The sequence below is a fragment of the Capsicum annuum genome, chromosome 1, assembly GCF_002878395.1.
Source record: "Capsicum annuum cultivar UCD-10X-F1 chromosome 1, UCD10Xv1.1, whole genome shotgun sequence".
In the NCBI taxonomy this organism is placed as follows: domain Eukaryota; kingdom Viridiplantae; phylum Streptophyta; class Magnoliopsida; order Solanales; family Solanaceae; genus Capsicum; species Capsicum annuum.
In genome coordinates, this window is record NC_061111.1 from 209,555,093 (window position 1) to 209,566,617 (window position 11,525).

The window sequence follows — 11,525 nt, forward strand, 5'->3', positions numbered from 1 at the left end:
GTAGGAATGAGATCCCTAGAAGAAATCCCTAAGTTCTAGAAATATGTAGCTAGCATAGGTATGCGATGTCACCCATTAGATAGGACTGGTATACTCAAGGATCACCCGTTAGTTAGGAATGATCTTAGGGGTCACCCGTTAGATAGGACTGACTCCATAGAAGTTTTCTTTACTCGTGGCATGGTACAATACTCTTCCAACTAGGGTTATAGGTTGGACCCCAACTTAGCTAGAAGGGGCATACCGGTTAGATGAATACTTCCCACAGTCTCAGTTTCAGAATCAGCCTCAGTAAAAGAACTTAGCTCAGTAGTACAGATTCAGGAATGCCAGGTACAGTCAACCATTAGTATATTCAATGGATCTAGAGATCACTCGCTTTATAGTACTGGTCTCAAACTAAATTAATTATCTTTATTATTAGTAGATTCAGAGATCACCCGCTAGATAGAACTGATCTCAAATTCAGTTAATCATTTTCATTATCATTAGATTCATAGATCACCCGCTAGATAGGACTGATCTCAACCTCAGTACTCAGTTGTCAACATTAGAAGATTCAGTTATTCAGTATCCCAGTATTAGTAAGCTCATATGTCAGTAAAGAAACACTTGAAACTAAGTATTCAGTGCCACTATGATTTTAGTTATGGTTTATACATTCATGCACGTATCCTCATTTAGTATACTCAGATCATTTAGTCAGTATTGTTCATGCATATGAACCCTCAAATTTAGCCTTACCTCATCTAGTGTACCAATACATTCCCATGTACTGACACATATTTTTCTCTTGCACTATGGTGTTTTATACCATAGGTTTAGAAGTACGAGATCAAGAGCACCCTTAGTAGTTCAGATTCAGCCAGAAGCAGTAGACTTAGCAGTGAGTCCTTATCATTCGAGGATGTTCTATTATTTCATTATGTTTCTAGATTCAATAATTTAGTAGACGGAGTTAGTTAGGGGATTGTCCCATCAACTCCTTATTCAGACAGTTTAGAGGCTTTCAGACTAGATGTTCAGACAATTGCTTTAGTATTTTTTATACTTTTTTCAGTTGTATTTTAGTTTTGAACCTTATGAAAAGTTTCCGCCAGTTGTTTTCTATATTTTTACAGTATATTATGCAGTGCTCAGTTACAGGTACCATAAAAAGGTTAACTTATGGTCCTTAGGGATCATAAACATCGTGTATTGTTCGAGGTTCAGAATCTAGGATGTTACAGAAGCCACTATCCCTACAATAAATCAATGCTAAATCCTACTCCCAACTGAATAACACTCACTGGGTTGGCCTAAACAACATCTGGCCATTCATCTGTGCTTCTATGGTGTTGGCGAGAGTGGTGAATACAACACTGAATTTTTCGTTAGAGACATGCTCGTCCAGAGGATCTTCCTGGATGAGCAGAGGTGATGGCTAGTTTTCTGCTCCCCTTTTGTTATTATTTTTGGGAGGTATGTTCTATAAATAGAAGGAAGAAGCGGATTAGACTGAGAGTTTAACTTGAGCTCATGCTCACTTGCATGACATGAATACTAAAAGAAGGGAAACCTTTCCTAAATACCTCATAGCCTCTTGTCGATAAGTGTGGCGTGCTACACATGCATGCAGAAGACTCTACTTGACGCGAATTTCAAACTTCCTAGGACACTTTAAAATTATAGGCTCTGATACAAAGTTTGTAATTCCCCGAGAGTACACCCTGGGCATCAAACGGTACTTACAGTCCCGAGGGACTATAAGCTAACCCATGAACTCGTACCTGCTGTAAGCACTGAATAACATAATCATAATGCAGAAGAAAAACTGATATGCCATAAGGTTTTAACAACTAAAATTAATACTGCATCATAAAGCTAGAAAATAACTTTCTGAATCTGATAATGTTAAGAAAATCTGAATAGCTGACTGACATGCCAACTGAATTCTGAATACTGAATAACTAACTGTAATGTCTAAAACCCTCTAAACTGGTTGACTGTGAGTAGATGGGATAGGCCCCAACTAACTCCACTAACTACTGAACGAAAGACATAAAGTAAAATAATCTATCCTCAAAATAGTAGGACTCACCGCTGCTACTGCTGAGAGTTTGAGAAGTTTAAGCGCAATCCTGGAACTGAGCATCAGAATCTATGATATAATACATCATAGCGCAAAAAAAGGTATGCGATCAGTACTTTAAATGTACTGGTATACTAAATGGGGTAGGTTGACATACATGGTTTCATAAACAGGAATAACAACTGTCTAAATATACATAAAAACATGGAGTACTAAATAGAGAGCATGAAATCTGTATATATGGAAAATATGTGAAATCTGTAAATACTATGTATGCATAAAAGTCTGTAAATACTGAAGGTACATGAAATCTGTAGATATAGGGGATATATGACCAAGCATATAACATGAACTAAATAAAAGTATTTAAACTAAAATACTGAAATAATTGATATCTGTATGCCTTGGTCAAACAACACTGAGACTAAACTATTGTTCTGATTATTGGACGGAGAGACTGTGTTAATACCGTGCCACGGGTACTAATATCGGCTATGTGGATCCACTAAACTAGTATACGGTGGTGTCCCAAAGGACTAAGGGTGTCAAGACTAATCTGACGGGTGACCCCTGTGAGATAGTCAAGCCTATACTGACGAGTGACTTCTTATATCCTACGCTGGCTACGTAGTTTTATTGTTTAGTGACTGCTACTAGTGACTCTGCCTATCTAATGGGGAATCCATCATACCTACACTTACTTGGTGCTAAATCTTGATCCCAACTGAATAACACTGAGTATTGATTATTTTGAGGTTAACTAACTGTTATTGTAATGCTCATGATGTAATCTGAAGTTACTCTGAAGATACTGAGATGAGACTAAATAAACAGCTGTGATTTTTGGATATTTAATACCCTCAGGACTTAAAAGTAACAATAATAAAATTACACTAAAGCTTGGAGGACACAACACAAAGGTTTTTTTAAAATATTCTTCCTTGTAAGCATTTTATCAAACACTTAATATGCATGGTGTATATAGAGCATGTGAATTAGTTTAAAGCTTGTATTCAAGAAAAACTTCAACACCATTATCACAAATCATGAATTAAATCAGTGGAAAACCATACTCAAACATATGGAGTGTAGTAATAGACATAAATTTCACTAAACATGGTATAGAACAAGATTCATGGAAATTCACGGTTTAATCATAATTTAAAATCAAAATAACTTGAAAAATATCATAATATTGCAATTTAAATAGGATACTTGGATTTCATGGGTGAAAGGAACCCATAGATGAACATCTAACATACTAGCTTACTGAATTTGGAAGGATTGACAGTGAGTTCTTGAGATTTGGCCTTGAATTTGAGAGCTAGGGTTTTTTTCTTGAGAAAAGGATCTTCAATTTTAAGAGGAATTGAATAATAATGATTATTTAGGTCACTAATGGGTTAAATCTCTTGTTTTAAGCTGATTAGGACTGCGGGAAAAAACCCAAATACCCTTAAAGGAATTTTAAAACTCAGAACTAAAAGCTGGAAATCCTGATTTTTGGCTTCGGCGCGATGCGGTGCTTTCGCGTCGGGCCACTGGAAATTGACAACTTGGACCTGGAAGATTGGTGCGACATTGTGAAATCGAGGTGACTTACTGGATGGGAATTTCACCATTGACGCGACGCGTGCTGATCGCGGAGTCACACTGGATAGTGACAATTATGAAATTGATGGGTGGCGCAGCGTGGTGGAATCGCATTAGAACACAGGAAAAGGAAAATTGTGAATATGAGCCTTGGAACGACACGACATGATCACGGAGGCTTACTATTTTTTGACAACTGCTATTTGGTCCTGCTCTGCGATGCGCTGACAGCCAAATTAGTACACTGTTACATTAAAATGGCTCTAACTCTTCACTCCGGTATCGGATTTAGGCGTACCTTATATCGTTGGAAAGCTAATTCAATTTTACATAAATTGGTGGGATATAAAATTAGAAATAACAAGTATTTCGAAAATTTTATACATGTATATTCATGTATTGAGACTTAAATTATGCTAGGGAAATACGGGGTATTACAATATCTCCCCTTTGGGATCATTCATCCTCGAATAAGACTGGTTAAGCGGAGAAAACTGATGGACTGAGCTTAAACAGTGAAAATGCATGTCTGATGTATATAATACATGACTGAACTGATTCATAAATGTACGACTGACATGAACATGATGTGCAACTAAAACTGAGCATGATAGATAGAAATCTTAAGAAGATTAATACCTTAAACCAAATCTGAATTCGTGGAGAAAATATGAGGGTACTTGGTCCGTATATCTACTTCTGCTTCCCAAGTGGCTCCCTTTATCGACTGATTCAACTGAAGAACTTTGACTAGTAGAACTTCTTTGTTCCTTAGTCTATGAACTTGACGATCGAGAATTTCCACTTGGACTTTCACATAGGAAAGACTGTTCTGAATATCCACACTTTCTATGGGAATAACTACAGCTGGATCACCAATACACTTCTTCAACAATGAGACTTGAAACATTGGGTGTACTGAGGCTAAATTTGAAGAAAACTCAAGCTTGTATGCTACCTTTCTGAAATAACTGAAAATTCTAAAGGGACCAACATATCGGGAACTGAGTTTTCCTTTCTTACCGAACCTCTTCACTCCCTTCATGGGAGAGATTTTCAAGTATACAGAATTACCAACCTCAAACTCGAGATCCTTTATCCTCACATCTGCATATGATTTCTATCGGCTCTAGGCAACCCTAAGTATTTCTCTAATCAACTAAACTTTATATAAAGTATCAAACATCAAATCAGGCCCTATTAATGCGACCTCACCCACTTTAAACCAACCAATTGGAGATCTATATCTCCTCTTATATAAAAACTTAAATGGAGCCATCTGGATACTAGAATAATAGCTGTTATTATATGCGAACTCAATCAAAGGTAAGTGGTCATCCTAACTACCTTTAAAATCAACTATGCATGCTCTCAGTATATCCTCAAGAGTCTGAATAGTCCTTTCTAGTTGACCACCTGTCTAAGTGTGAAAGGATGTACTGAGATGACTTGGGTACCAAGACCCTTTTGGAATGCTTTTTAGAAATGAGAGGTATACTGGGTACCTCTATCTGAGATGATGGATAATAGAACACCGTGTAATCAAAGGTAAGTGGTCAACCCAACTACCTTTAAAATCAACTACGCATGCTCTCGGCATATCCTCAAGAGTCTGAATGGTCCTTTCTTCTTGACCGTCTGTACTGAGGTAGACAAAGTTACCAAGACCCTTTTGGAATTCTTTCCAAAATAAGAGGTAAAATGGGTACCTCTATCTGATATGATAGATAATAGAACACCGAACAACTTAAACAACTCTCTTAGATAGATTTTGGCATAGTCCTCATCTGAATAAGAGGTATGGACAAGCAAGAAATGAGCTGATTTGGTCATCCTATCTACGATAAACCAAATTGAATCATGCTGATGACGAGTACGAGGTAAATCCTTCACGAAGTCCATGTTCACTTCTTCCCATTTCCACATAAGAATATTAAACTCCTGCATGGACCCACTAGGTTTATGGTGCTCAATCTTAACCTGTTGGCATGTAGAGCACTTAGCTACAAACTCTGCAATATCTCTCTTCATCTCACTCCACCAATAGATCTCCCGCAAATTGCGGTTCATCTTAATGGCCCCTGGATGAATAGAGTAGCGCGGACCATACACTTCTGCAAGAATTTGTTGCCTCAGGTGATCTACACCAGTCACACATAGCTGACCCTAAAAATGCAACACACCATCTCCCCAATCAGAATTGCGGTCCTGTATTCCTTGACCACATTATCAGATACACCAGACACAAACTTACTCATCTTGGACCTGCTGTCAGCTACTACATGGGAAGTATACCTAGCTAACTGAGTAAAATTGAGGGAATACTCCTTCAGGCTCATGCTGCCCTACCTCAATTTGATAAATTCTTACATCTTGGCCTCTCTAAACTCCAATGGAAAGAATCTATCTGGGAAAGCTATAGCAAAATCTTCGCATTCTACAAGCCCTTCATTAATACCCCTATCTACCTTTCACTTCTTAAACCACGCGTGGGCCATATCCTACAACTGATAGGTAGCCAACTCATCACTATCACTAGATGTTACCCCTAGAATATTTACTACCTTTTGCAATATATCTAAGAATTCCTGTGGATCCTCTTCAGACTTGGATCCCGTGAAGGAAGAAGGATTCATGCGGGTGAAATCTTGAATCCTGGCTACAATAGTATTGGCCACTGGGCTAGCTTGAACAACAGCTGGCCATTCATTCTGTGCTTCTATGGTGTTGGTAAGAGTGGTGAATGAAACCTTGAATTCTACGTGAGAGACATGCTCCTCTAGAGGATCTGTCTGGACGAGCGGAGGTGTTGGATGGTTTCCTGCTCCTCTTTTGTTATTCTTTTTGGGAGGCATATTCTATAAATAGAAGGAAGGGGAGGATTAGACTAAGTGTTTAACTTGAGCTCATGCTCACTTGTACGACATGAATACTGAAAGAAGGGAAACTTTTCCTAAATGCCTCATAGCCTCTTGTCCATAATTGTGGTGCGCTACACACCCATGCAGAAGACTCTACTTAATGCGACTTTCAAACTTCCTAGGACACTTTAAAATCATAGGCTCTGATACAAAGTTTGTAATGCCCCGAAAGTACACCCTGGGTATCACACGGTGCTTACAGTCCCGAGGCACCACAAACTAACCCATGAGATGGTACTTAATGCAAGCATTGAATAACATAATTATAATACGGTAGAAAAATGGATATGCCATAAGGTTTTAATAACTTAAATCAACACTATATAATAAATCTGCAAAATAATAGTCTGAATCTGAAATGTAAAGAAAATCTAAATAATTGACTGACATGCCAACTGAAGTTTGAATACTGAATAAATAACTGTAATGTCCAAAAATCTCTAAACTAACTGACTGTGAGTTGATGGGATAGGCCCCAACTAACTCCACAAACTACTGAACTAAAGACATAAAGTAAAATAATCTATCCTCAAAATATGAGGACTTACCACTGCTACTGCTGAGAGTCTGAGAAGTTTAAGCGCAATCTAAGAATTGAGCATCATAATCTATGACATAATACATCATAGTGCAAAAGAAAAGTATGCAATTGGTACTTTAAATGTACTGGTATGCTAAATGAGGTAGGCTGACATGCAAGGTTTCATGAACAGGAATAACAACTATCTAGATATACATATAAAATATGGAGTATTGAATAAAGAGCATGAAATCTATAGATACTGAAAATATGTGAAATCTGTAAATACTGTGTATGCATAAAAGTTTGTAATTACTGAAGGTACGTGAAATCTAGAGATACTGGGATGTTTGACCAAGCATATAACATGAACTGAATAAAATTCTATAAACTCAAATACTAAAATAACTGATATCTGTATGCCTTGGTCAAACAACATTGAGACTTAACTATTGGTCTGATTATTGGACTGAGACTGTGAGAGGTACATCTAACCGACATGCCCCAACCTGAGCTAAATAGGGTCCAACCTATAATCCCAGTTAAAATGACACAAAAGCTTAGAGGACATACCACAAAGGCTTTTATTAAATATTCATCCTTGTAAGCATTTTATCAAACACTTGATATGCATGGTGTATTTAGAGCATGAGAATTAGTTTAAAGATTTTATTAAAGCACAACTTCAGCACCATTATCACAAATCATAATTTAAATCAGTGGAGAGCCATACTCAAACATATAGAGTGTAGTAATAGACATCAATTTCACTAAAACATGGTATAGAACAAGAATCATGGAAATTCACGGTTTAATCATAATTTAAAATCAAGATAACTTGAAAAAGATTATAATATTGCAATTTAAATGGATACTTGAACTCCATGGGTGAAAGGAACCAATGAATGAACATCTAACATACCTGGTTTAATGAATTTTGAAGGATTGACGGTGAGTCTTGAGATTTGACCTTGAATTTGAGAGCTAGGGTTTTTGTTCTTGAGAAAAGGATATTCAATTTACGAGGAATTGAATAATAATAATTATTTAGGTCACTAATAGGTTAAATATCGTATTTTAGGCTGATTAGGGCCATGGAAAAAGACCCAAATACCCTTAAAGGAATTTAAAAACTTGGAACTGAAAGCTGGAAATCTCAATTTTTGGCTCTGGCGCGATGCGGTGCTATCGCATTGGGCCACTAGAAATTAAAAAATAGGACCTGGAAGCTTGGTCCGATGCGGTGAAATCGCGGTGCCTTATTGGATGGGATTTTCACCCTTTGCACTATGCCCCATGATAACAGAGTCATACTGGATAGTGACAATTAGGAAAATGATGGCTGGCATGGCGCGGTGGAATCACGTTGGAACATTGGAAAACGATAATTATGAATATGAGCCTTGGCAACGTGATATGATGGTGGAGGCTTACTAGTTTTTTACAATTTCTATTTGGTCATGCTTTACGATGCACTGACAGCCAAATTGGTATGCTGTTACACTAAAATGGCTCTAACTCTTCACCCGAGTATTAGATTTGGGCGAACCTTATATCGTTGGAAAGCTAATTCAATTTACCATAACTTGGTGAGCTCTAAATTGAGAAATAATGAGTATTTCGAAAATTTTGTATATGAATACTCATGTATTGAGACTTAAATTATGCTAGGGAAATTTGGGTATTACAAATAGTACTTCCTCAATTTGATGGTGTAGAAGACAAGTTAGAGTTTATAGATCCAATTGAGACAAGTGCTATTATTCCACTACATTTCCTAGAGGAATCAAGTTTGACATCACCAGTGCTATGATATAGATGCTATACTTAAAGAGGATGTTCACAGGCCTTGCTATTACTGATGTGAACCTTGATGTGATAAACTTCGTAAGGATTTGCAATTTCTAAAATCTACCTAATGTAACACCCCTCATTTTTAGGCTAGACACCGAACCGTTATTCCTATGTATATAAACTCTAATCCAATGATTCGTATTTGAATACATGTGTCATTATCATTGTCCTAGTGTAAGGAGTGCTTATTAGCTGAAAAATGATTATAGGAATCACTTAGAGAAAAGTTGAGCTAAGAGCCTTTGATTCGGCCAAATTTTGATATTTGATCCTATAAGGGTCAACTTTGAATATGTATAACTTCTAGAATATATGGAATTTTTAATCTCAATACCTACCAAATTATATATAATTGAGTCCTCTTTCTAACTCATCTAATTTCTCCTTAATTCAATACCCGAGTAAAAAGTTATGACCATTTTTGTGAGGAGCAGTAAGGGTCCATGATAGCTCCATGCCACATAGGATATTCCCCCCAAATAGGGTCTGTTCCACATAGGATATTCCCTCGTAATAGGGTCCGCACCACATAGGCTATTCCCCCTGAATAGTGTACATACCACATAGGCTATTCCCCCGCTATAGGGTCCGCGATATGGAGGTGTTGTATTTCTAGATTCATGATTAAAGGGGACCAGGGGTAATTTTGTCCTCTTCCCTCAAACCCAGTCATCTAAAACATGACTTATAACACTTAAAAGGGCATTATTTGGCGATTATCCTCAAAACTACTCACGTAGAAACCCTACCCCTTTCTAAGAAGAATTCAAGATTCTCCTCCCAAGAATTCTAGAGGAATCTAACCATTGATCCCAAAAATCCTCGTTTTGGTTTAAATTATGAATTGTATCCTATTTTATGAAATTATCGATGCAACTTATGAACTTAATCCATGTATTTCTTAGTAATTTAAATTCAGGCTATGTCAACATGTGTTTCCATGTAAACTAGTTTATTTCATGCTTTAAGTTTCAATTACTCATGTCCTATTCAAGTGATTCCATGTCAAATCTTCAAGTTTTGAATTAAATAATGTGAATATGTTGATTTCTCAATTTTAACTCATCCCCATGTTCAAGTTCATGTATTTCACTCAATTCTTGAAATGTTTTATTTCTTGGGTCTTTTAACTATGATTTTATATCACTATTTTAAGTGTCGTTTACGTATTTTATGATTATTCAGTGCTGGCGGGTTATGAACACCCGATACCTATGTGTTTTTACATATTTTTTTTCAAGTAACAAGCAAGATAGAATCATGATTTTATCCCCATATTTAGATTATCATTTTTTTTATAACAAACTCACCAGTATTTTTTTATGTCAAATACATTATTTTTCAAGTTTATGGTTACTTCAGATTATGCATGCACTATTAGTTTTTAGAACATCATGTTTGAGCATATCAGTCATCAGTGCATACACCGGTTCATAATTTCTGTGTTAGTTCAGTTGGGAGTAGGATTTAGCACCAAACAAACCCAGGGATGGGGGCTCACCTGCCAGTAGAGGTTGTGACCCTTAGTAGCAATCCCTGAGTTCTATAATTATGTAGCCAGTGTAGGTTTAAGAGTCTTCCTACCCGTTAAAGATTGACATATATCTCATAGGAGCACCTTGCTGTAGAGGGTGACTCCTTAGGCCTATGGGACATTGGTTTAGTAGATCCACAAATCCATGTGTTAGTAACCGTGGGCAAGGTACTGATACCCTTCCAGCTAGGGTTACAGGTTGGGCCCCGATTAGCTCAGATTGGGGCATGTCGGTTACATAATAGCTCCCACAGTTTCAGTCAGTACTCAGTATATACAAGTTCAGTTTTACTTGACCAAGTAATTAGATTTTTAGTTATTCAATTATTTTATTACTCAGATTATTTTAGTACATGATTTACTTGGTCTTGTATTCTCAGTTTTACATGCTCATGTTTTTATGTTCAGTAACCATACATGATCCTCAGTTCAGTTTTATAGCATGTTCTGCTTGATATGAGATTTACATACAGTATTCATGTTTTACTACTTCCCAGCATACAAAATTATTTTTAGTTCATGATTTATAAATCTCACTATGACTTACGGTTTTCACATATAGCCATGTTTTAAATATATGCTTCAGCAAATAGCTTATGGCCTTTGTTTTAAAGCATATTTTAAATATTTCCATGATACAATGCATGTATCCATATACTCAGTACATTCCAACATACTGACCATATATCTGCATTTGTGGCTACATCCTTCATGATGTAGGTACCATATATATCTCATACATTAGGGTCAAATAGTTCTCAGCTCTCATCTAGCAGGTGATGAGTTCTCCTACTTTGGGAACTCCAGTTAGTTGTACTTCATTTACTGTATTATTATTATTATTCTTATGTAATGATTAGTGGTAGTTGGAGGCATATCCCAGCTACCTATAGCTAGTATACTTGGGGTTTCATAGATAGTTAGTTAGAGTCATTATATGTAATCCAAGTTTCTTTCTTTAATTTTATCATGATGTAAACTTTATCAATATTACATTTATTCAGACTTTCTCATGATTATGTTTTCGCTCAG